A 25,983-nucleotide genomic window follows, 5' to 3' on the forward strand; every position below is an offset into this window, starting at 1 on the left:
CTTTGTGACCAAATCGGAAATTTTAGGACCAAAATGTGATTTTCCAGGTCTTAGGGACCAAAATGTAAGTTTTCAGGTCTTAGGGACCAAAAATGTGAATTTTCAGGTCTCAAGGACCAAAATGTAATTTTCCAACTTTGAAATGAAAAAAAATTTTTTTTTTTGCGTGAAGTATGGGATGAATGCGTGAATGCGCACAGCATCACAACATAATTCATTTTTAATGGAATGATTCAGCATCATCGGGTGCATACAGTCCTAAAGGATAGGTTCTATAGGCTATGACACAAATAGAGAATCGGCTTATTAAGGGACCCTTGAACCTTGAGCATGGATATACCTAACCACATGTGAAACAAAGAGTTTCGCGTGGGTCCAACGGTACGCATACTCATGTGCCACCCCCAAAAGGATTAGGGATGGTTTGCGGTAACAGGGAGGACGCTTTGGCTGTCCGTCGACATAATCAAAGAGACCTGCCGATCAGCGCTACTTGCTATCCAGACTCAGAAGTTTGAACAGAAAGAGAAGAAATTCATTTGAAGTTCATTTTTTTATGCAATGGAGAAAAGGATTCTCGATCGTGCAAATAAATCAACAAGTTTTAATGTCTTAATCACATTTTTCCATTAAGTCTGGATTTATCAAGTATTCTTAAGGAAAGAACACTTGATTCGTATTAGGGTACCCTGCAAAACAAAGCATAATAAAATGATGCCTTAAAGAAAGGCCGGTTAGTTTTCACAACAATTGTAGTCCACTTTTATGCAAAATGATTACAATAATTCCCAGTGAAGTCGCCAAACTGTGAACCCCTTCCCCGAATATCATCATAGGCATGTGATGCATATGATGAATGAGAAGAAATACACGTGATGTGTGTGAGTCGCCACCTTGTTTAATTATTTTAGGGTAAACTAGGAAAAAACCCTAAGTGACTCCATTTTTAATTAACCTTGTTACTAGATTAATTATCCCAATGATTAAGGCACAGTCTACGAAACCGAGGTGGATCCCGAGACTATGTCATGCTGATAAACTAACCGATGAATGAGTGTTTTGCCAGGGTGAATGATGTAATTCGACAAAATGAAATGTTTTAAGTGATTTCGACTTGCCGCCCGGGGTGAAATCCCGAACGTGCCTACGTACTTCCGTTTGAATGGAAGATCAAAGTCAACGTAGTTCGATAGGCCTTCTTTGAAGGGCTTTGAATGGGTATGCTTAATGCATGATTGTTTGTATGCTTCGTGCATGATTGTATGTATGCTTCGTGCATGGTTTTGTGTATGCTTTGTGCATGAGTGTGTATGCTTCGTGCATTTTGTTTAGGCATTTTGCCAAAGATTGATTGATTTTTAGGCATGTTGGCAAAAATGTTGATTTTAATGGCTTTTAGCCAAAATGATTTGATTTAGGCAATTGTTGCCAAAAATGTTGATTTTAGGCGATTTTCGCCAAAATGGTTGATTTTAAGGCCTTTGGCCAAAAGATTGATTAATTTAAGCGATTCGTTTGCTAAAATGATGTGATTGGGCGATTGTCGCCAAAATGATTGATTTTAAGGCTTTTAGCCGAAATGTGTTGTTTTAGGCAATTAGTTTGCCAAAAATGTGTTGATGTGGTTTAAGCAATTAGTTTGCCAAAATGTGTGATTTAGGCGATTGTCGCCAAAATGGCTGATTTTGAGGCCTTTGGCCAAAATTGTCCGGTTTTACGGCTTTGAGCCGAAAATGGTTGATTTTGAGGCGTTTCGCCGAAATTGTTCGATTTTAAGGCATTTAGCCGAAAAAGATTGATTTTAAGGCGTTTTGTCAAAATGGTTCAATTAAGCGATTTGTGGCTCGAAAGTGTTGATTTTAAGGCATTGGCCAAAATATGTCGATTTAGGCGATTGTCGCCAAAATGGTGATTGATTAAACTGTAGGCAATTTGTTGCCAAAACGCGATTGATTAAGGCTTTTAGCCGCAATTATTAATTAATTGGACTTTTAGCCAGATTTGTTCGAAATAAAGCGATTGAACCGTAGTTATTAATTAACTAGGCTCTTTAGCCAATATTGTCGGATTTAAGCTTAACTACCACGATTATTAATTAATCGGGCGTTAAGCTTAATCAGGTTTGTTTTTATTAAAGCAGTTTATTTACCAAAAAAATGACGTGGATGCATTTATGCAATTGTAGAATTATTAAGAGTAGAAGAGAAATATGCATGAAATGCTAAAATTAAATAGGCAGAGTTTTGTTTACATACCTGATTTAATCGACGACCGCTTCTTAATTCCAGATTAAGCTCCTCGCTTAGGAAATATTAATTAATTTTAATTTGTTTAATTTTAATGTCCAAATATCACAATAAAAATTAAATTAAATGCAAAAAGCGGTAAAGAAAACGCAAGGAGCGTGAGAGGGAGAAGGATTCGTCCGTCAACACAGACAGAGGTGGCCAAAAATGAAGAGGTAAGTGGCTATTTATAGGCCAAAAACGGGCCTAGGGCGGCAGGTGCCGCCGCGGCGGGCGGCAGGTGGCTGGCGGCAGGTGCCGCCTGACAGGGCGGCAGCTGCCGCCCAGGCGGTGGGGCGGCAGGTGCCGCCCAGGCTGGGCGGCAGGTGCCGCCTGACAGGGCGGCTGCTGCCGCCCAGGCGGTGGGGCGGCAGGTGCCGCCGAGCTGCTGCCGCCCAGGCGGTGGGGCGGCAGGTGCCGCCGAGGCTGGGCGGCTGCTGCCGCCGTGACCGGCGGCCGGCGCCGTCGTGTCCGGTGGTGGCCACCTTGTCTCGCTTCGGGAGCTTTTTTGGGAGTTTCGGACCTCCAAAAAATATTTCGGGATCGGTTCTACGATCCTCGTGAAATTCCGGACGTTTCAAGTACCATATTGACATATTTCTAGTAAATGTCCAAAATGGCCTTCGGTCCGGCCGAACAGTTTGCACAGTTGCTGCAGCAAAGTCAAAGTCAAACTAATTGGCATGGCACTGTAGCAGCGTGTTTTCCTCCATTTAAAGAGTTTCACATGCCACCAACAACATGAGAAGCCTCAAAATTTGAGTATTCACAGGCCCCATGAAATCTAAGCCCCAAACATCAAAGATCTCCACTTGAAGGATATTGTTTAATGGCATCTCATGGCGCTTAGAGATATTACCTAACCTTTGACAATGATCACAAAGACGTATGAAGTTAAAAGCATCCTTAAATAAGTTAGGCCAATACAAACCGCTTTCTAGGATTTATGCTGCCGTCTTTCTTGCTCCAAAGTGTCCTCTGCATTCCACTGAATGATAGAATCGAAGGACACTTTCCATTTCCTCTTTCGGTATACATCGTCGAAAAAGCTGGTCATTACAATACTTGAACAAAAATGGCTCCTCCCAATAGTAATATTTAAGATCATGAAAATTTTTTTTCTTTTGTTGATAAGAAAGATTGGGAGGAGTAATCTTGCAAGCAAGGTAATTAACTATATCAGCATACCATGGAGGTTGTGCTTTAGCTAGAAGAAGAAGATGTTCATAGGGAAATTCTTCATTGATTTGCAATTCTGCTTGCTCTTCTTCCCGCAACTCAAGCCTGGATAAATGATCTGCTACAAGGTTTTCAGTTCCTTTTTTATCACAAATCTTTAAATTGAATTCCTGTAAGAGAAGAACCCAACGAATTAATCTAGGTTTTGCATCTTTCTTTTCCAATAAATACTTAATAGCAGAGTGATCAGTGTGCACTATTGTTTTAGCTCCAATCAAATAAGCCCTAAATTTATCAAAAGTAAAAACAATAGCTAGAAGTTCTTTTTCGGTGGTGGCATAATTCAATTGTGCATCATTCAATGTGCGACTAGCATAATAAATGACGTTCAATTTCTTTTCCTTCCTTTGCCCAAGGACAGCTTCAATAGCATAATCACTAGCATCACACATAAGTTCGAATGGAAGACTCCAATCTAGTGTAGCAATGATAGGTGCTGAAGTCAACTCTTTCTTCAACCTGTTAAAAGCATTCAAACACTGTTTGTCAAAATCAAAAGGAAAATCTTTAACCAATAAATTACAAAGAGGTTTTGTGATTTTGGAGAAATCCTTGATAAATCTCTTATAAAATCCTGCATGGCCAAGAAAGCTTCTTATTCCTTTTACTGAAGTTGGAGGAGGTAGTTTTTCAATTACCTCTATCTTCGCTTTATCTACTTCAATCCCTTTTTGTGCGATTTTATGCCCTAAAACGATACCTTCACTAACCATAAAATGACATTTTTCCCAATTCAAAATAAGGTTAGTGTCCTCACATCGCTGCATTACTAAAGAAATGTTATAAAGACAAGAATCAAAAGAAGAACCAAACACAGAAAAGTCATCCATAAATATTTCAATGAACTTCTTAACCATGTTAGTAAATACAGACATCATGCATCTTTGAAAAGTTGTAGGAGCATTGCACAACCCAAAAGGCATTCTCCTATAAGCGAAAGTACCATAAGGGCAAGTGAAAGTGGTTTTCTCTTGATCCTCGGGAGTAATGGGTATTTGTAAATACCCTAAATAACCATCTAAAAAGCAATAATAGGGATAGCCTGCAAGTCTTTCAAGCATTTGATCAATAAAAGGTAGAGGAAACAGATCTTTGCGTGTTGCCTTGTTCAATTTCCTATAATCAATACACATACGCCAACCTGTGACAGTTCTAGTAGGAATTAATTCATTATTCTTGTTAGAGATAACTGTCATACCTCCTTTCTTTGGGATAACTTGAACAGGACATACCCAACTGCTATCGAAAATTGGATAGATAATGCCAGCATCCAAAAGTTTTATGATCTCTACTTTGACTACCTCTTTCATATTCGGGTTTAATCTTCTTTGATGTTCAATTGAAGGTTTGTAGTCTTCTTCTATTAAGATCTTGTGCATGCATACACTTGGACTTATTCCCTGCAAATCCGAAATTGACCAACCTAGGGCTTTCTTATGTTTTCAAAGAACCTGCAACAACCTTTCCTCTAGATCAAGTGTTAAGTGAGAAGAAATAACAACAGGAAAAGAATTATTCTCACCTAAGAATGCATGTTTTAAATGAGATGGTAAGTTGTTTCAGTTCTTGCTTTGGTGATTCACTTTCTTTTTCATCAATGATGCTTGGATTATTAATGTCATTTTTAGCTTTAATATGCGAAGTGTTCTCAACACATTTATTAACAACATCAATCCTAAAACAATCATTATAATCCATGGGAAGTTTACAAGATTTAAGAACATAAAAAACTACCTCTTCTTGACCTACCCTCAAGGTTAATTTACCTTCATACACATCAATCAATGCTCTTGCAGTTGCAAGAAAGGGCCTTCCACGGATTAAGGATCCTTCTCTATCTTCATCAAAGTCAAGAATAGCAAAATCAACAGGAAAGATGAATTTACTTACCTTGACGAGCACATCTTCTACAATTCTTCTTGGATATTTGATTGATCGATCTGCCAACTGTAGAGAAATCCTTTTTGGTTTTAGCTCTCCCATCCCTAGCATCTTAAAAACTTCATAAGATATTAGATTAATGCTAGCACCTAAATCTGCTAATGCTTTTTCAAAATCAAGATTTCCAATATTACAAAGGATAGAAAAACGTCGTGGATCTTTTAATTTTGGAGGTAATTTATTTTGAATAATTGCACTACACTCCTATGTCAACATTACCATTCCTTGACCATCAATCTTCCTTTTCTTGCACAGGATCTCTTTTAAGAATTTTGCATAGCTGGGCATTTGAGCAAGGGCTTTAGCAAAAGGTATGTTGATTTGAAGCTTTTTAAAGACATCAAGAAACTTGAGGAAACTCTTGTCATCTTGTGTTTTCTTTAACCTTTGTGGGAAAGGGACAGGTTGAACATGAGGTTTTACTTTCTCTTTCTCTTCTAGGTCAATGATATGTATCTTTTTCTGCTCTTCCTTCTCCTTCTCTGCCCTAGTTGGTTCCTCCAACTATGCCACTCCTCAAGGTGATGGCTTGTATCTGTTCTTTAGGATTTTTTTCAGTATTACTAAGTAACGTACCTTGGTGTCGGGAGGCCATCATGTTTGCAAACTATCCTAGTTGAATCTCCAAGTTCTTTATCGCAGCTTGTTGGATTATGTTGTTTTTTCTCGCGTTTCGTTCATGAAGTCCATTTGCGAATTAAAGAGGGCAGTGAGGAGATCATCATGAGACTTATTCTCTTGAGGTAAAAAACCCGGTGGTGCGTTCAAGGCATTGTTTGGATTCCCATAAGAAAGATTAGGGTGATTCCTCACCCTGTTATCATAAGAGTTAGAGTACAGGTAATTCTTCCTTCCTTGGTTCATCACATAATTGACCTGTTCCAAATTTTATGGATTTAAAGAATATAACATGCATTCTCCAATCCCATGCTATCCATTACACCTTTCACAAGCTTGCATAATAGAATTTACTGAGTTAGTAGTCAATAAGTCCAACTTCCTTAACATATTGTCCACTTTGGCATTGAGTGTTGTAATGGCATCAATCTCATAAACTCCTATAATCTTCTTCCTTTCGGAGTTACTTTAATAATGGCTATTGCTTGCCATCTCTTCTATCAAGTCATATGCCTCATCAATTTCTTTTCTTTCAAAAGATCCACCTGCAGCTGCATCTAGGGTAATCTTAATGTTAGGAGATAATGCATTATAAAAAGTTTGCACCTGTAACCACTTATGCAAGCTGTAATGTGGGCACTTTCTCAATAAGTCCTTAAATCTCTCCCAAGCTTCATATAAACTTTCTTGATCATGATGGACAAAGGTCATTATCTCATTGCGCAGTTTTGTGGTTTTTGAAGATGGAAAGAATTTCGCCAAAAATTTCTGAGCTAATTCCTCCTATGTTGTAAAACTTCCAACAGGGCATGATTGTAACCATGATCGTGCTTTGTCCCTAAGAGTGAAAGGAAAGAGTCTTAATTTTATGGCATCCTCAGAAACTCCATTTTGTTTGAAAATATCGCAAATCTCTAAGAAATTTGTGATATGGGCATTAGGATCTTCACTAGGTAAACCTCCATATTAAATTGAGGTGGAAAGCATTTGGATAACCGTAGGTTTAATTTAAAAATTGTTAGCTTCCACCCTAGGTCTAGTGACACTCGAGGTTGTTCCTGTGAGAGAAGGTGTTGTGTAATCCCGCAAGGAGTGGACATGAGGTTGAGGTCCATCCTGAGGGTTAACTTCATCGTCCATGGTTGCTCGCTGTTCTTGTTTGTTCTCACGTGCTCTTCTAGCAACGTTGTTCCTACGACAAGTTTTTTTTATTTCTAGATCAAAGATCAAGGGTTCAATCCTACCTGATCTTCTTTGCATAAACACCTGAAATAATCTTCTAGAAAATAAAATAAAAATAAAAGTCTAAATTAATAATAGGGTAATTAGTATTGATATTGATAGCTTGACAGTGATTTTCGCAAGTGTACGAAATCGCAACAAGTTATATAGAATGAGTAGAGTATCGTTTCCACAGGGATTGTATACCAAGTACCAAAATTATATTAACCTATTATTATTTAAACGGCAATAAGGGGAATTATATTTAAGAACTAACTTCAGGAAATGAAAGAGGATAAGAAGAAATCAAGCAATGCAATTTTTTGATTAAAAGAATCAAGGATTAAAAGTTATTAGGAATTTTGACTTCATTTAATTCTATCCAATTTATTTTATTAGTTTGTTAATCAATTTTAATTGTTCAAGTAGGGGAAACAACCCTAAATTCACTAACAAGCTCTCCTGATGTATTGTTAGCTATTTTAACCCGGTCTAATTACCTATCTTCCAATAGCGCAATCAAACATGAATCAAATCATTAAGTTTTATGGTTTGTTTATGAATTCATAATCTAAGGTCATTAACTTATGAAAACCTCCCATGAGTTAAACCATATGGCTTCCGCATCAAGTTATTATTCTCATGTAATTTATTACCCTATTCATATAAAAAACCCTTGTCCCGATAGTGATTAATGAAATAAATCAATCCAAGGGAGAAACTCTGCCTGGAAGCATTAAGTTCAATAATAAATTATATCATGAACAAGGAAAAGCAAATCGAATGTTATAAATTGGAATCAAAATTAAGCGATATCAAATCCCTAGTATGAGAGTTTTAGTTCAACATAGTAATTAAATAAAACTCAATTAAACTTGTAAATATTCTCATAATCAACATGAATATTGAAAATAAAATAAGAAAAGAGTTTAGAAATAAAAAATAGTTAATCATTGGCTTGGGCGGCTTCCTTGAATCTTGACACAATCTTGAATACTTGAAGTCTTGGAAAGAGAGAGAAAACAATAGAATAAAAGATGGATTATACAATGAATGGCTCCTCTCTTTGTATAGGCTTCCGGGGAGAAAATCCGACTTCGTTTAGGAAATAGAATCCTCATTAAGTAAGAAATCTTTTTGGAGATAGGAAATTGTTTAGGCTTTGGATTTCTTCTCAATTAGGACTCTTCCATCTGCCTAAATAGGATTAGATTTTGATTTGTACGTCAGGAAAGTATCTGAACTGAGCCCATGCAAGTGATAAAGACTGGCTGGGGTTCTCAACTTAAGACAACACTTAATTCGCAGCACGGGCGTACTGTACGGCACGGTCGGGGCATGCCAGAGCCTGAGTTCTAAGGATGGTTCAGCACGGGTCGTGCTTGATAGCCTCTCAAAGCAGGCAAATCTTGTTATGTTATTTTCATATAAATTGCATGAATGCATGATGTTTTTATATATTTTATGTTTGTTGGTGTTGTTTTTGTTTCAAAGTAATTTTCAGGAACACAGTTGGAGTAAAGATTTGTTTTATACAAAAGAAGACCAAAGCAAGTTGAAAAAAAAAATGGAAGAAATCCTTGATCCAACCCTTGCGCCGCGAAGCACGTCGCACCAAAGGAAATGCCTAAGTCGCGAGCGCTACCTGGAAATCGCGAGCGTAGCCTATGAACCAGAAGATTCAGAAGGCTTCAAAACACCAGTCGCGAGCGTGACAGTAATCTGCGCGAGCGCGAGAAGCACTCCAGAGAGTCAGAAAGTTCACAAGCAAAGTCGCGAGCGCGACATTCATCTACGCGAGCGCGAGAAGCGCTCCTGAGAGACAGAGACTTTTAAAGCATAAGTCGCGAGCGCGACCTTGAACCTCGCGAGCGCGAATCGTGTTTCTAGGAGACATAACTGCCACCTTTCACCAGAAAATCATGTCTTTCCATGCATGGGTCGGGACTTTTCCCAAGAGGAGTCATCTAAAGCACCTTTTGGCCAGCCAACCACCTTCATAACTGCCATCATCTTCCTCTTCTATAAATTGAAGTCCAAATCAAGAGGAAAAGATGCAAAAAAAATGTAATATGTGTAATGCAATATGCATTATGCAATATGCATCATGTAATAGGAAAAATGTAGTATTATAATACATTAGAAAATAATAAAGTAGTACTTAGAAATAAGATGACGAGAGTCGCTTATTATTGTTCGTGCAAAGAACATCCAGGAGTTCCTCGAGGTGTGACGCCCTCCGGAGGCTTGAGTTTGATTACTTCTATCTTTCTCTTGTTTTATTAAAGACTTTTTGCATGTTGTGCTTCATAATTTTCTATGCAAAGCAACAATATTATTTGGTTTTATTCAATAAAAGTTTCTTTAAGTTATCTTTTGGTCTTTGTTTAATCAAGCTTACTTAATTATATTCTCAGAAAGAAATAATTCAGTAAGGATCAAAGAGATAGAATTCATTTAGTTGGGTTTGCATGTGAATCTTTAACTTAGTTTGTCAAAGTTAAGTCTAACTTATTGAAATAATCAAAGAATAAGATCTAGGTTTAATAATTGACAAAGTAAGGCATTTGTTGTATGTGGAGATGCATATAATAAATAGAGTAATTCTGTACCGAGAGGTTGAATTATACTTTGCCATATGTGATTAAAGAATCATTTATTGCATGTTACACGTTTTGCTATAGAAAAAGAAAATCAAATGCATGATCAATTCTTCTAAGTATTCTACTATATCTTTATCTATAAAATTAAGTAGTATATTTAGTTATAGTTTAAATAAGATTATAGTTTAATCATTTCATGCTTTATTGCTGTAAACATAAGTGTTAAGGATAAGTAGTAAAGTGGACATAACCCGTTCCTCGTGGGATCGATCTTTTTATTACTACGTTGCGATCCGTATACTTGCGGGAACTCAAAAGAGACGCAACAGTGCTCAACAGCACATCTAGAGAAGAATCTGTGGCACGGGCGTGCCCAATAGCACGGCTAGGGCGTGCTAGGCTCTGAGTCTCCAGGATGAAATGCATCGCCTAAGCACACCTTTGTGTTGATGTCCTCTTTAGGCACGGGCGTGCCAGATAGCATGGTCAGGGCATTCTAGAGTCTGAGTCTCCACTTGATTTTCCTTGAGTCCAGCACGGGCGTGCTGATGTGCACGGGCAAGGCATGCTAGAGCCTGAGTGTTTTGCTTTATTTTGCTCTTTTCTATGCCAAAACCCTACAAATTTCCTTTAGATCAAGTGGATTATGGTTCAAAGAAGCTTTACCCAAAAGCATAAATACAACTAGAAATAAAAACTAAATACGTAATAAAAATCCTAATATGAACTATATTAAAAATACTATAAAAAATCGCCTAGGGTGGTAAATCCTCTTTTAATTACACAAGTATCTCCATAAAGTTTCTACTATATCCAATTAATCATTGCTTATTATTCATGTAATGAATAATGTGTACGAACAATCAAATTATAATCATCCCATATAAGATAGCTTAGTAATTTCAAGTCAAAGGATCACTTACACAACCATCACTTGAGTATTCCGTAGACACAGGTAACTCTCCATATGAAATTCTCATGCATGTCGAATGGACTTGTTTAAATAACAAACACCTACATATTAGTTCTAGATATCACATATGTCTCAGCCTATGAGAACAATTGCTTCCTTAAGAAAAGAGCATAATATGTACCAGTTTTAACAACTCTAATTATTATCCAATAATAAGGAGAACATTAACCAGGAATATTTAGAGACATTGTTCTAATGCAAACATAAAACTCATAATTATAACCATAATATAATTTATTTTGCAAAGCAATATTGTCTCATGGACTTTCTCTTTTACCAAGATTCAAAAAATAGAACATAAAAGATAAATAAATGCCTCTTATTAATAATAAAATATTTATTACATGAAATATTATATCTAAAATATAACCAATCAAATTGGCTATAGGTTATATAACTAACACAATGTTTCTTAACTGCAGCTTTTTTGTTCCAAACAATCTATCAGAAGATCATCTCACAGCTCGCTTTGCACTTGGTCCATATTCTTCCATGTTGATTAACTCTCCTTCTTTCTTTCTTCTTGGGCTGAATGTGCGTTGGACCTTGGATTTGTTTGGCTTTTAAGAGCATCATTTGGATTCATAAGCAATAAGTCTTCAAGGGCTCTTTTGCATTGATGAGGCGCTGTGAACCCCTCCCCCAAATGTCATAGGCATATGAATGCATATGATTAAGGACAGAAATGCACGTGAGTGTGTGAGTCGCCACCTTGTTTAATTATTTAAGGGTAAACTAGGAAAAAAACCCTATGTGACTCCAATTTTAATTAACCTAGTTGCTAGATTAATTATCCCAATGTTTAAGGCATGGTCTGCGAACCCGAGATGAATCCCGAGACTATGTCATGCTGATGAACTAACCGATGAATGAATGTTTTGCAGGGTGAATGATGTAATTTGACCAAATGAAATGTTTTAAGTAATTTCGACTTGCCGCCCGGGGTGAAATCCCGAACGTGCCTACGTACTTCCGTTTGAATGGAAGATCAAAGTCAACGTAGTTCGATAGGCCTTCTTTGAAGGGCTTTGAAGGTGTATGCTTAATGCATGAGTGTGTGTATGCTTTGTGCATGTGTGTGTATGCTTTGTGCATGTGTGTGTATGCTTTGTGCATGTTTGTTTAGGCATTTTGCCAAAAAGATTGATTGATTTGATTAGGCGTTCGTCGCCAAATGTGTTGGTTTTAAGGCATTTGTGCCAAAAACGGTTGTCGGGCGATTTGTCGCCAAAACGAATGGTTTTAAGGCTTTTCGCCAAAATGTATTGATTTAGGCAATTAGTTTGCCAAAATGATGTGATTTAAGCGATTTGTCGCAAAAATGGTTGATTTTAAGGCATTTGTGCCAAAATGGTTCTTTTAGGCGATTTGTCGCTCAAAATTGTTGATTTTAAGGCATTTGTGCCAAAATGGTTCTTTTAAGCGATTTGTCGCCAAAATTGTTGATTTTGAGGCATTTGTGCCAAAATGGTTCATTTAAGCGATTTGTCGCCAAAATTGTTGATTTTGAGGCATTTATGCCAAAATTGATTGATTTAGGCAATTAGTTCGCCGAAAGGTTTGTTTTGGACGATTGTCGCCAAAATGACTGATTTTAAGGCCTTTGGCCAAAACTAGTTGATTTAAGCAATTTGTTTGCTAAAATGTGTGATTTAAGCGATTTGTCGCTTAAAAGATTGATTTTAAGGCCTTTGGCCAAAATATATCGATTTAGGCAATTTGTTTGCCAAAAAGTGAGATTTAGGTGATTATCGCCAAAATGGTTGATTTTAAGGCCTTTGGCCGAAAAGTGTTGATTTAGGCTTTTAGCCACAATTATTGATCAATTGGACTTTAAACCATATTTATTCGAAATAAGGCAATTGAACCGTAGTTATTAATTAGCTAGGCTCTTTGGCCAATAATGTCGGATTATTAATTAATCGGGCGTTAAGCTTAATCATGTTTTTTTTTTTTTTATCAAAGCAGTTTATTTGCTAAAATAATAACATGAATGCATTTATGCAATTATAGAATTGTTAGGAGTAGAAGAGAAACATGCATGAAGTGCTGAAATTAAATAGGCAGAGTTTTGTTTACGTACCTGATTTAATCGGCGGCCACTTCTTAATTCCAGATTTAAGCTCCTCGCTTGGGGAATATTAATTTTAATTTATTTGATTTAGTGTCCAAATATCACAACAAAATATAATAAAAATTAAATTAAAATGCAAAAAACGGTAAAAGAATCGCAAAGAGCGTGGGGGGAGAAAGATAGTCCGTCAACACAGACAGGGTCTCAAAATTAGGCTAAAAATGGCCTATTTATAGGCCAAAATCGGACCCAGGGCGGCAGGTGCCGCCGGGCTGGGCGGTAGCTGCCGCCCAGGAGGCTCGGCGGCTGCCTAGGGCGGCTGCCCCCCCTATCTCGCTCCGGGGGCTTTTCCGGGAGTTCCAGACCTCCAAAAATTATTCCGGGACCAGTTTTGCGATCCTCGCGACATTCCGGACGTTTTAAGTACCATATTGGCATACTTTCGGTGAACTTTCCGAAATGGCATTCGGTCCGGCCAGACTGTTTGCACAGTTGCTGTTTTGATTTCTTCGCAGGATTCCTTCCCGGTTTGCGGGATTCCTTCCCGGCTTGATGTCTTTGCGGGATTCCTTCCCGGCTGGACGTTTTTGCAGAATTCATGGACACTGTAGTAAAGTCAAATTTACTGTAGCAAAGTCAAAACAATTGGCATGGACACTGTAGTAAAGTCAAATTTACTGTAGCAAATTCAAATTCACTATAGAAAATTTTATTATTCACAGTTCGGGAAAACTGGCTTTTTGAGCCTCAAAATTTGAGTATTCACAGTTGCCCCCCACCGCCGACCATAAAAATGATTTATGGGAGTCGGTGGTTGTCTGAAACGCAAATTTTGAGTATGTTGCCTCTTAGAGGACTTGAAAAAATGTTTTGCCTCTTAATGAGGGCTTGAAAAGAGATTTTGCCTCTTAATGAGGGCTTGAAAAGAGATTTTGCCTCTTAGAGGACTTGAAAAGATGTTTTGCCTCTTAATGAGGGCTTGAAAAGAGATTTTGATGTTTTGCCTCTTAATGAGGGCTTGAAAAGAGATGTTGCCTCTTAGAGGACTTGAGATGATGTTTTGCCTCTTAATGAGGGCTTGAAAAGAGATTTTGCCTCTTAGAGGGCTTGAAAAGATGTTTTGCCTCTTAGAGGGCTCGAAAAGAGATTTGTTTTATTTTTGTTTTTTCTTTGAGGACCAAGGGTCCACCTAAAGTCGAAATGATCAAATGGCTTGGTTTTGGATGAAAAATGGTTGGCCATTGGTTAGGGTTTCACCCTAGGTTTTATGTAAAAAGAGGTTGACGATAGTTGGGTTCCACCCTGGGTTGTGTATGTTAACACTTGCCCCTGAATTCGACTTGGAGGATTTTGCCCCCTGCTTGAGAGAATTGATGCCCTTATTAGCTGAAATAGAATTTCTTCTTAATGAAAGACTAAAAATTCCGTGATTACTTCTGTGATGGGAGAATGGTGAAGGTTCTTATCACTTCTTGCCCCTATAATGGTGCTGACCATGGAATACTTCAAGACATTTTGTCCAATCGATTCAGGAATTAAAGAGAACAAGGCCACTTATATGACTCGAGGAAACGGACAATGTGGATGACATCGCTCGTCTGAAAGGATCGAAGAAACGATGGTCCGAGTGGAGACGAGGTATTAAAGAATTACCTCTCAACGATTACGTTTGACAATTTTTTTTTTTTTTTCGAGGAATGACTCAAAGAGTGACGTTGTAGCATCCCTTCCCGGTCCACCCGTTAACCCGAATGAACCGAGCCTAGACGCTACAATCTGGTTGAACTTTTGTCTTATCATGCTGATATCATCCTGTATGCTAAATATGATTACAAAACACTCCCAATTAAACTTCAGACTTCCAACATCTCCAAATAATCATTATAACACAATAACACTTTATATATCTTTTCATAATTGTATAAATCCTCAATAGCATTTAATATCTAGCAATTAATTTCCTTCAGAATCTATATCAAGTTTTTCATGACCTAATCATACCAATTAGTAAACTATTTCATCTTCAATCATTTCATAAGTATTATTCTTATCTCCAACTACTTACACCAAAATAATTACATGTTTCAATTATATTTACAATCACATAAGCTCTAACAAACATAATAATTATACATGCCATAAATCTTAATACATGCCATAATTCTTACTTATATAACTCTCAATCTACTACTCCCAAATTAATCACTTCTGCTTTGATAGTACTCTTCAAGTCTTCTAGTAGCAATCACGATCTTCAACCTGCGCGTGATAAAAATCGACGCGCTGAGTATAAAACTCAATGGTGCTCATAACTCACATACTTAACAAAGTGTGGTGGCAACTAACTTAAGATACAAATTTCATAAAACATTGATCATCATAGAATCAGTAAATTTCAACGTAAATGTCTCTTTATAGCAACGAATAAACTTCTAATTCATAAACATCAATAATTTAGTTATAATTATCTCATAACTCCTTTACATGAACCTTAACTCACACCTTATGATACTATCATGATCTTACCTGCTATTACCTGCTATTCATTATGCTGTGTGAATGAAATCAATAAACACGTATGAATACATAACATTATATTTCCATTGTCTTACTTGCTGTTCATTCTGTTGTATGACTGATGCACTTTAGTCACAGCATATAAGGTATGATTAACAACATTTCATAACTGTATGGCTCCTTAAGAATTAAATAAATAAACTTATAAGCATATATAACATGATACTTTCATAATCTTACCTGATGTTCTTTATGTTGTATGAACTCTGCAACTTTGATTAAACTCAGTGAATATCATAATGAATGAAGAAACATATAAGCACATACATATGTAGAACTAAACATTTACTCACATATGGAATGTAAGCACACATATCATGATACTTTCATTTTCCCTTAATGATCTTTCTTGCTGTTTAGTATACTGTATGATTATGCAATTTGTAGTCGATATAACTGTATAGCTCCATAAGGTTATAGTGAAACTGAAGTGATAAGAAAAACTGTATGAAACTGTATGCTTGGCTGCTATGGCCTGTATAATCATATCCACTCAACGGCCTGTAGCCGGAGTACCAAACTGTATGGGGCGCAAATCTGCTATTCTATGTCGCGACATAGCCTTATCCACATGGTTTCTACCTAACCTCAATGGAGCATATTAATGGAATGACAATAGATAAAACAAAAGCAAAGTAACTGTGTCCTAACTTGTATGCTTGTGTCATGTTATTTTCACACCATTTGCATGCTTGCATTTTGTGTTTATACATGTATACATGTTGTCTTTTTGTTTTAAAATGGTTGAAGACATACAAGTTGAGAAAGGAATACAATTATATAGAATTCATAACTTCATACACCATTTCACATCATTTCACAATTGCATAGAATATAATTACAAATTGTGTTTACCTCATTTCACATCATTTACATGCTTGCATGTTGCTTTGATACATGATTTAATGTTGTATTTTTGTTGTAAAATGATTGGAGGCATACAAAGTGAGCAAAGGAATCCAATTGCATAGAAAAAGAAGTCCAAAAGTGCATGAAAACACAAGTCGCGAGCGCGCCTTGCAAGGTCGCGAGCGCGTAATGCACATCTGAAGGTCAGTGAGTTTCCAGGTGAAAGTCGCGAGCGCGTAAATGCAAGTCGCGAGCGCGTATGTGTTGTCGGCACAAGTCGCGAGCGCGTAAATGCAAGTCGCGAGCGCGTAGATTGCCAAAAGAGAGACAGTGAGTTATCAGGCCAACTGCGCGAGCGCGCAGTGCAAGTCGCGAGCGCTTCCAGGCCAAGGGCCAAGTCGCGAGCGCATCTTGCAAAGTCGCGAGCGCGAGAAGAGCAAAATGAGAGGCAGAGAGTTTCAAGCACAAGTCGCGAGCACGCAGTGCAAAGTCGCGAGCGCGCGACGTGCTTCCAGCCTGCGCAATGCAAGTCGCGATCGCGCGACATGTTTCCAGCCTGCGCAGTCTTCACTCTTTTGGTCATATCTCTCAATATACAACTCCGATTTGGATGATTCAAAAACCCCTGTAAAGCTAACACATAGAGGAACAAATAACTCTTCTATGACACTTCCTAATTCCATCATTAAATGGGGTCAAAATCAAGATGAAGTTACTGGTCAAATTTCCAGCAAGCCCTGTTTCAACATAAACTCAATATTTACTTCATTTATTCACTTCCTCCCCTGTTTTCTCACCATTACCAGTCCTCCCACTCAACATGAAGCAATATTATCTCATTAACAACACACCACACAATTTCTCATGCAAAGATATTGATTAAACTAAAAGAGATAGCACACCTTTACACCAATAAGCTTAAGCTCTTCTATTAGCTTCCTTCTACCTTTGGCTCACCTCTCCTATACAATAAAGTTCTTATAAATTATCTAACAGGATCACCAAATGAGTCAAGTATGAAATTCAAGAAGGTTTACTTACTTGGATAGAATAGAAGTTGAATTAATGCTTAGCTCCCATTAAAATCTTCCCCACCATTAAACGTGATGGAGAAAAGAAAGTGTAAGAGGAAAGTAGAGGAAGAAGATGAAGATAAGGATGAAGAAATGAAAATGAAATGGAATCCACGGGTAGTCTCTAGAATGTCATTGATTTTTGTGAAAATTACCAAATGGTACCTCAAGTGTCAAAATGATACAACTCAATACCTCAACTTTATACTTTAGTGAAATCAAGTCCTAATCCTTATACTTTGATCTTTTTGTTTCCTTCAAGTAAGTCCACTTCTTTTTCTTATTTCAATTTCATCCCATTCTAGCCCACTCTAGAATCTAATGGATCGAACCGGGTTTTGGATCAGCCCGACTTGACTCTAAGCAACGACTCGATTCAATAGAAAAATGGGACATTACAAACGTTTTCAAAACGAACTTTTGAGAATGACTTGATTTTTGTGACTCGTTGTGGAATGACCACTGGTGATGGAGACATGATTTTAGAGACTTATTGGAGACTCGATTTAGAGACTCAAATTTTTCTTGTAATGAATTTTGACTCGAAGGAACTCAGTGATTCTTGGAAAAAATGATTTATATACTCCCAAGGAGACCTTTGAAAGCACTTTTTGTTTTTCTTTTCGCCTTAACTTTTGCCTAGTAGCCGCCCTTTTGGGTTTTCGACTCTAGCAGGCTCTTTGCCCTAACTTTTGCCTAGACCGCCCTTTCGGGTTTTCAGTCTAGCGGGCTCAATTCTTGCCTGAAGCCGCCCTTTCGGGTTTTCAACTCCAGCTTTTATTTTTCTTTTCTTCTCTTTTTTATTTTTTATTTTATTATGTTGGCAAAGAGAAAATGCTTTTTATGATGCAAACTTATGTTTGTGACCGTGCCTTTGTGGCTGCCTACGTATCTCCAAGAACTCTTCGGGGGATGGGGAGAATCAGGTCTTTCGTAGTTCCTTCCGGGATGCGAACTTCGTGCTTGGCTGGTGCGGAATTCATCTCCGGCTTGATTTCTTCGCGGGATTTCTTCCCGGCTTGATGTCTTTACGGGATTCCTTCCCGGCTGGACGTTTTTTTTTTGCAGGATTCCTTCCCGACTTGATGTTGATGCAGAATTCATTTCTGTCTTGATTTCTTCGCGGGATTCCCTCCCGGCTTGATGTATTTGCGGGATTCCTTCCCGGCTGGATGTCTTTGCGGGATTCCTTCCCGGCTGGATTTTTTTTTTTTTTTGCAGAATTCATTTCTATTTTGATTTCTTCGCAGGATTCCTTCCCGGCTTGCGGGATTCCTTCCCGGCTTGATGTCTTTGCGGGATTCCTTCCCGGCTGGACGTTTTTGCAGAATTCATGGACACTGTAGTAAAGTCAAATTTACTGTAGCAAATTCAAAACAATTGGCATGGACACTGTAGTAAAGTCAAATTTACTGTAGCAAATTCAAATTCACTGTAGAAAATTTTATTATTCACAGTTCGGGAAAACTGGCTTTTTGAGCCTCAAAATTTGAGTATTCACAGGCGCCAATTGGGTCATAATTGGTCCATTTTTGTTTAAAATAGCAATTGTTGATGTTGCTCATGTGTCATCCATATAAAAGAGAGAAAACTATGTAAAATGGAGTTTTATTCTTATTTTAATATTCAAATGAAGTTAAGTTTAATTAAAACAAATGATGAAACACATGCATATTTTGTTGTTATCAGTCACCGTCTTTTATACTATATTCAGCTAATCAAACTGAGACTATTTGATTAAGTCATGGTTTTATATATGGCTACAGATACTTGAAATGCTTTATGGCCTTGATGGCATTGTCATTGGATATGAGCTGGTCAAGCTTTCAACTATTCAGATATCCTTGGGTGAACCTTCTGCATCGGACACCATAAATCGGTTGGGTGCAATATTTTTACGATAGTATGGATCTCATGCATACTCCATTTTCCTGTATCTGCAAATGCTGAAAAGAGAATCTTGCAATTTGACAAAATAAGATTTGCTTATTCCTGTTGTTCTCCTCGTCAATGATTAGCCAAACAAGCTTTGGCTATTACAATTCGAAGCTTGGTCTCTTCACACTCTTCAATCGATATTATATTTTTGTTCTTTCATGTTTATTCACCATTTTAGGAAACTTCTTAGGAGATTTGTTGTATCCTTTACTTTGCTGACTCCTTGTAAAATTAATAGCATCAGCAATTGAGATTCCTATTGTACCAAAGTAGATTTGTGTTATCTGTAATTTTTTATCAGTCAATCATGCCTTGATTTTGCATATGGTGCTTCATCTGCTGTTATTGTTTATTTTTAATGCTGAACACCATTATTAAACAAAAAGCCATAACTTTTTTTTTTTTTTAGATGGACAGTGACTAAAATTTTAACAAATAATAATTAATAATACAATTTGTGAACACCCAAATTTTGAGGCTCAAAGAGCCAATTTTCCCGAACTGCAAACAGTCCGATCGGACCAAAGGCCATTTTGGAAGTTCACCGAAAGTATGCCAATATGGTACTTGAAACGTCCGGGACGTCGCGAGGATCGCGGATCTGGGCCCAAAATTTTTTTTTGGAGGTCCGGAGCGCCCAGAAAGGCCTCCAGAGCGAAAAGATAGCAAGACCACCGACCACCGGCGGCCCGGCCCGGCGGCCCAGCCGTTGGAGCCGCGCGGCTCAGCTCGGCAGCCCGGCCGCCCGAGCACCGGCGGCCCAGCCGCCGGCTCGACCGCCGAGCACCGGCGGCACAGCCGCCTGCCCGGCCGCCGTTTCCAGCGGCCCGGCCGTTGAGTCCGGCGGCTCGGCCGCCGAGAGCCGGCGGCCCAGCTGCCGAAACAGTCCGATTTTGCCTATAAATAGTGGCCTCGGCACTCCGTTTTTGGCACTCAGTCTGTGTTGACGGACGCTCCTTCTCCCTACGCTCTTTGCGATTCTTTACTGCTTTCTTGCATTTTTTAATTTTAGTTTTATTTTATTGTTGTAATACTTGGTCACTTAAAATTAAATTAAAATTAATTCCCTTAACGAGGAGCTTAACCTGGAGTTAAGAAGCGGTCGACGATTAAATCAGGTACATGAACTGAACTCTGCCTATTTAATTTTAGCACTTCATGCATGCTTCTTTTCTACTCCTAATAATTCTACAACTGCATAAATGCATCCATGTCATCATTAGGCAAACAAATTGCCTCAATTAAATAAATTTAGGCTAAATGCCCGGTTAATTAATAATCGTGGTATTAAAGCCTAAATCCGACAATATTGGCTTAAAATACCTAGTTAATTAATAGCTATGGTGTAATCGCCTTTATTTCAAACAAATCTGGCTTAAATCCAATTTATTAATAATTTTGGCTAAAAGCCTTAATCGATCACGTTTTGGCAACAAATTGCCTACAATTAAATCAATCTTTTGGCAAAATGCCTTAAAATTAATCAACTTATTTTGGCTAAAAGCCTTAAATCAATCATTTTGGCGACAATCGCCCAATCAACATCATTTTGGCAATCAAATTGCCTAAATCACTCTTTTTGGCTAAAAGCCTTAAAATCAATCATTTTGACGACAATCGCCTAAAATTAATCATTTTTGGCAACGATTGCCTAAAACAATCTTTTTGGCTAAAAGCCATTAAAATCAACATTTTTGGCATCAAATGCCTAAAAATCAATCAATTCTTTGGCAAAATGCCTAAACAAAATGCACAAAGCATACACACACTCATGCATAAAGCATCCCCATTCAATGCCCTCTAAAAGAGGCCTATCGAACTACGTCAACTTTGATCTTCCATTCAAACGGAAGTACGTAGGCACGTTTGGGATTTAACCCCGAGCGGCAAGTCAAAATCACATAAACACTTTCATTGGTCAAAATCACATCATCCTACACCCTGCAAAGCATTCATTGTTTTGGTTAGTTCATCAGCATGTCATAGTCTCGGGATCCACCTCGGGTTCGTAGACCATGCCTTAACATTGGGTTAATTAATCTAGCACTTAGGTTAATTAAAATTGGAGTCACTTAGGGTTTTTTCCTAGTTTACCCGAAAATAATTAAACAAGGTGGCGACTCACACATCACGTGCATTTCTTCCTTAGTCACATGCATTCGCATGCATTTGATATTTGGGGGAGGGGTTCACACAATTAAAAATAACAAAAAGTATCTAATTGATAAGCTAAAGCAATCTTTTTATCATTTTAGGTAAGTGTGCTTAGGCGGTGCCCTATGGAGATGATTTTAGTCCAGTATGCAATTCCTGATCGATGACCTCAAGATAAAATTGAACTGAATCAATTCGTTCATGGTTTGGTATTATCAATCAATCAGTTTTCAATTTTATTTTGATTTTATATGAGTCTAGCTAAATTATTTTTATGCATAAAATAGTTAAATTAGTTTGAAATAATTGAATTGAACTAATTTTATCTAATTCAATTCTGCATTCTTTCGTTTATGAGTTCAGTTGCCATTTAAAACAATTTGATTCAGTCAAACTGAATGATGCCCTAAATAACTACATATTTAATAGCAAAATTTAATTCTATTTTCAAAATGAAAGTTTAAATCTTGATCCTTAGAGTTATCATTTTAAATCAAGAAATTTTTTTTTATCCACGTTATCAATTCTATCTACATAGTATTGTAGCTATTAATTATAATTATAATGATTTTTCTATTTATATATTATCATAATTATACTAATTTAATAATTATAAATGTTCTAATTATTACTAGTATTTAGAATATTATATTATAACTAGGTGAAGGCCTGCACATTGCGCGAGTTACTTTATTATTATTTTTTAAAGGATTATTTTATTAGTATATCTTGCATTTATTAATAAGTTAACAAAAATAAAAAAAAATTCTTAATTAGTGTGCCAATAAATTTATCTTTATAGGTGTGAACCAATAAATATAGTCATCCATATAAAGTTTTAAAAATGAAAAACTAATTTAAAAGTCTTGTTTAATAGTTTCTTCTAAAAATATAAAATCTAGAATATATATAACATGGAACAATCACTATATTTTGCATTCATGATCACTTCATTCATCACTTTGAGAAATTCTGCCAATCCCGCAAAGTTAAGTTTATACATCAATAAAATCAATAAAATTAAATCGTTTAACGTCACCACAATCATAAGAAATAATATTGTAAATGCATAAGTTTATATTAGTATCAATCTAGCACATATAAAATCTTTCTTTTCTACTTGAACTTATACTGAAAAATAGAAAGAGTTCATAGTAACATAAATTTTTGAGTATTATGATTGATAAAGGCAACAAAGAAAACTAAAAAAAATAAATTGATGGGTGCATGTGATTCTAAACAAATTGATGCTCAAACAATGGTACAAATCAAGATTTAAAAAAGAGAAGAATCGCAGCTTCAAATTCAAGTGGAACAATTTTAAACATATGCATCTAAATCATGCACATTTTTTATTAAATATTATTGGCGGGTAGGATCGATGACAGAAGCAAAAAGCTCTTCTTGGAAATGCTATCGAGTCTGAGGAGTGTAATGATTGATGCTTACTTGCGAGAAGATAATTGGACTATGATATACTAACTGATGCGCTATACTAAAGAAAGAAAAGAAAAAAAAATTCAACATATGACAAACTAACTAACAAAAGAAAGTAAAATAGTAACCATATATTTTATGCAAAAAGAATCATCTTGTTCATTTAAGCCACTGGCTATGATCATATATAGATACATGTATAGTTATAAAATTAAAAATTTTCAAAAGCTAAATTATCTTCAAAAATTTTAAATTTTGAAAAAATGAAAATCAATATCGAATAAAATAGGATAGTTGTTAAATTAGATTAGATTTCAAAATATATTGCTATTATCTAAATATTAGTTTTAAAATTAAAAAAATATATAACCATCCAATCGAAATATAGAAAAATAAAGAAAAAAATCTAAAAATTGCAATTAAAATTTTTCAAGATTTAAAAAAATGAAAATCAAATACCGAATAAAATATAATAGTTGTTAAATTATATTAGATTTCAAAATATATTGCTATTATCTAAATATTATTAATTTTAAAGTAAAAAATATAACCATACAATCAAAACATAGAAAATAAAGAAAAAATTCAAAAATTTCTAAAAAAAATAGAATACTCAAATAATAGAATGTCAACTCATATCATTTTGTTTCAGGATTATATATATATATTTTTTAAAATTATAAAAATATTTTATAATGTTATAATCATATGCAATTGTAATCTTTATAGTATTATAAGCATAGCTTGATTATTAATCTCATGCCTATGTTTTCTTAAATAAAGATAATAATGTGAATCATGTGTGGTCTGATTGGTTTTCCTACCTCTTGTAGGAGATGTAGGGAATGAGAAGTTTCAAGTTCGAGTCCTCTTCATGATAAAAAGTTATCACCAATTTGGTGAATATCATTCAAAGGACAGGGCAGCCCAATGTATAAAAATAATAAAAATAGGAAGAAGAAGAAAAAATTAAGAAATAGCTAATCTTACCAATCAAGTGTGGTTGTGTGTAGCTAAAAAAACAAACTCATATAGTTTTGACATACCTAAACTTGTGTCATTTTTATGTAGGTTAGAATGCTGTTAAAAAAAAAAAAACAAAAAAAAAAGAGCTCATAAGACGTAATTCTTTATGCAGGTTTGGGACACGACTACCTGATATTCACCTCATTGCCCATATGATTTAAAGGAAAATTTTTATGATAATCAGCAATATCAAACCCATGACCTCTATATATCAATTAAGTTACCTTACCACCAAACTATTTAACAGTCATATGTAAAAAATACCAAAAATACATATATTGGTAACTATAGTGATTTATACTTTACACATTTATTAATGAATGCAATATTATTGGATAATATATTTTATTTACAAGTAAATTTTAATAAAATTATGTACATTAAATTATAATATCTAAATAAATTGAATTTATTTTTTTTTCATAAAATTTATTAAATAAAATTATATATAATATTATTCATGTCTTGTCTTAGTAATTTAATTGAATTTCTTATTGTTTGGTAATTATGAAATTTATTAAAAATAAAAAAGTTATTAATTAAATAGAATGCTAATAATGTTATAATTAAAAATTTTTAAAACTATTTATCAACGTCATTAGTAAACTTCTAATGATAATTATAATTAGATCTTAATTCAAAATATGACTCATGTGCAATGTAAAATCTAGATATACTTTTAATAAATTACTCGTATAAAATATCACCAATGAAATTATAACCTACTAAGTATTTGTTTATACCTTCCCTTTGCTTTCGTTCTTGGCCATCGCCTCCGCAGCAGTCGTGTTCTTCAAGCGTAAAAGTGCCAGGTTCGTTCTTGGTTTTTTTTTTTTTTTTATCTCATTCTCATTTTTTTTTTTTTCGTTTTGCTTCATCCCTTTTCCTTTTTCTTTCTTTTTTATTTTTTATTTTTTATAAACACATATAAACAGACAAAGAGGAGGAATTGTTGAATTAATTTATGGGTTCAGCCAAGATTATTTGCATATTGTTTTATTTTTTCGTTTATGGGTTTTGTGCATGCTTTATTTGTTGAAAATATATATATTAAAAGGCAAAAGGATGGTGAATATAAGCCAATTCATGGTTTGTTAAGTGCAATCTGATATGTTTGGTTTGTTAATTCAAAGTTTGGTTTGTTAATAATGATTAAGATTGTCTAGAAATACTGATAATGAGATTATTTGCATATAATTGTCATATACTGAGAATGGTTTGTTAATTTTTCTCCAGCTAAAGTTATTCAAAGTCTGGTTTTCAATAATAGAATTCCAAATTTAAAATTTGTTATTGTAAATGAGGTTAGCTACAAATATCAAACTTGATAAGCAAAACACGTTATAAGGAATCTGCTTTTTTTACTAACTGTGAAAGCAAAACACGTTAACAGGTTTAATTTGTTCTTGTTTTTTTCTTTTACCAGGAGATATTCATACAAATCTATCTAGAAATAAGCTTTTAAAAGCAATAACAAAAATTACATAGGGGATTATACACAAGGTTTAATATTTTGTATTTTGTATAGGGCTGATTTTTTTTAGTATTTTGTGATGTTATATAGGGCTGAATTTTTCTTTTTGAGAAGGATATAGGGCTGACTTGGATAGTTTAAACATGTAAGGGTTTTAATCATATTGCTAGACTTTGAATTTGCTAGCTTAATTTGCAAACTTGTTTATGATCCCTAAACTTGATTGCAGATTTGCTGTAGGTAATTTTAAATTAGCTAAGCCTAACTAACTAGTTGATTTGATATTCTAAATTGCCTTTTCTTTTAGTTTTAAATTACATTGTTGTTGGTTTTCTTTTTCTATTTAAATATGTTATATATTTTAAATATATTGTATCTAAATATAGATTTTATTTTGTAGGATATAATGTCCACATTTGAGAGTATAGATTGTGAAGATAGTAGCAAAAATGAGACAAATATGTCTATGCCTTCCGCAAATATTTGTTTGTTGTAGTGTTT

At 35.6% G+C, this 25,983-nt stretch overlaps 1 non-coding gene across 1 annotated transcript; it reads left to right on the top strand.

Annotated features, from left to right (window-relative positions):
- Window positions 1-6,705: 6,705 nt before the first annotated feature.
- On the top strand, window positions 6,706-6,812 carry LOC149496225 (small nucleolar RNA R71). Its single transcript, XR_016321079.1, has one exon. It is a non-coding gene; the product is annotated as a small nucleolar RNA R71 (small nucleolar RNA).
- Window positions 6,813-25,983: the final 19,171 nt, after the last annotated feature.

The sequence above is a fragment of the Jatropha curcas genome, chromosome 5 (assembly GCF_041381405.1).
Source record: "Jatropha curcas cultivar XTBG-Jc1 chromosome 5, XTBG_Jcur_1.0, whole genome shotgun sequence".
Classification (NCBI taxonomy): domain Eukaryota; kingdom Viridiplantae; phylum Streptophyta; class Magnoliopsida; order Malpighiales; family Euphorbiaceae; genus Jatropha; species Jatropha curcas.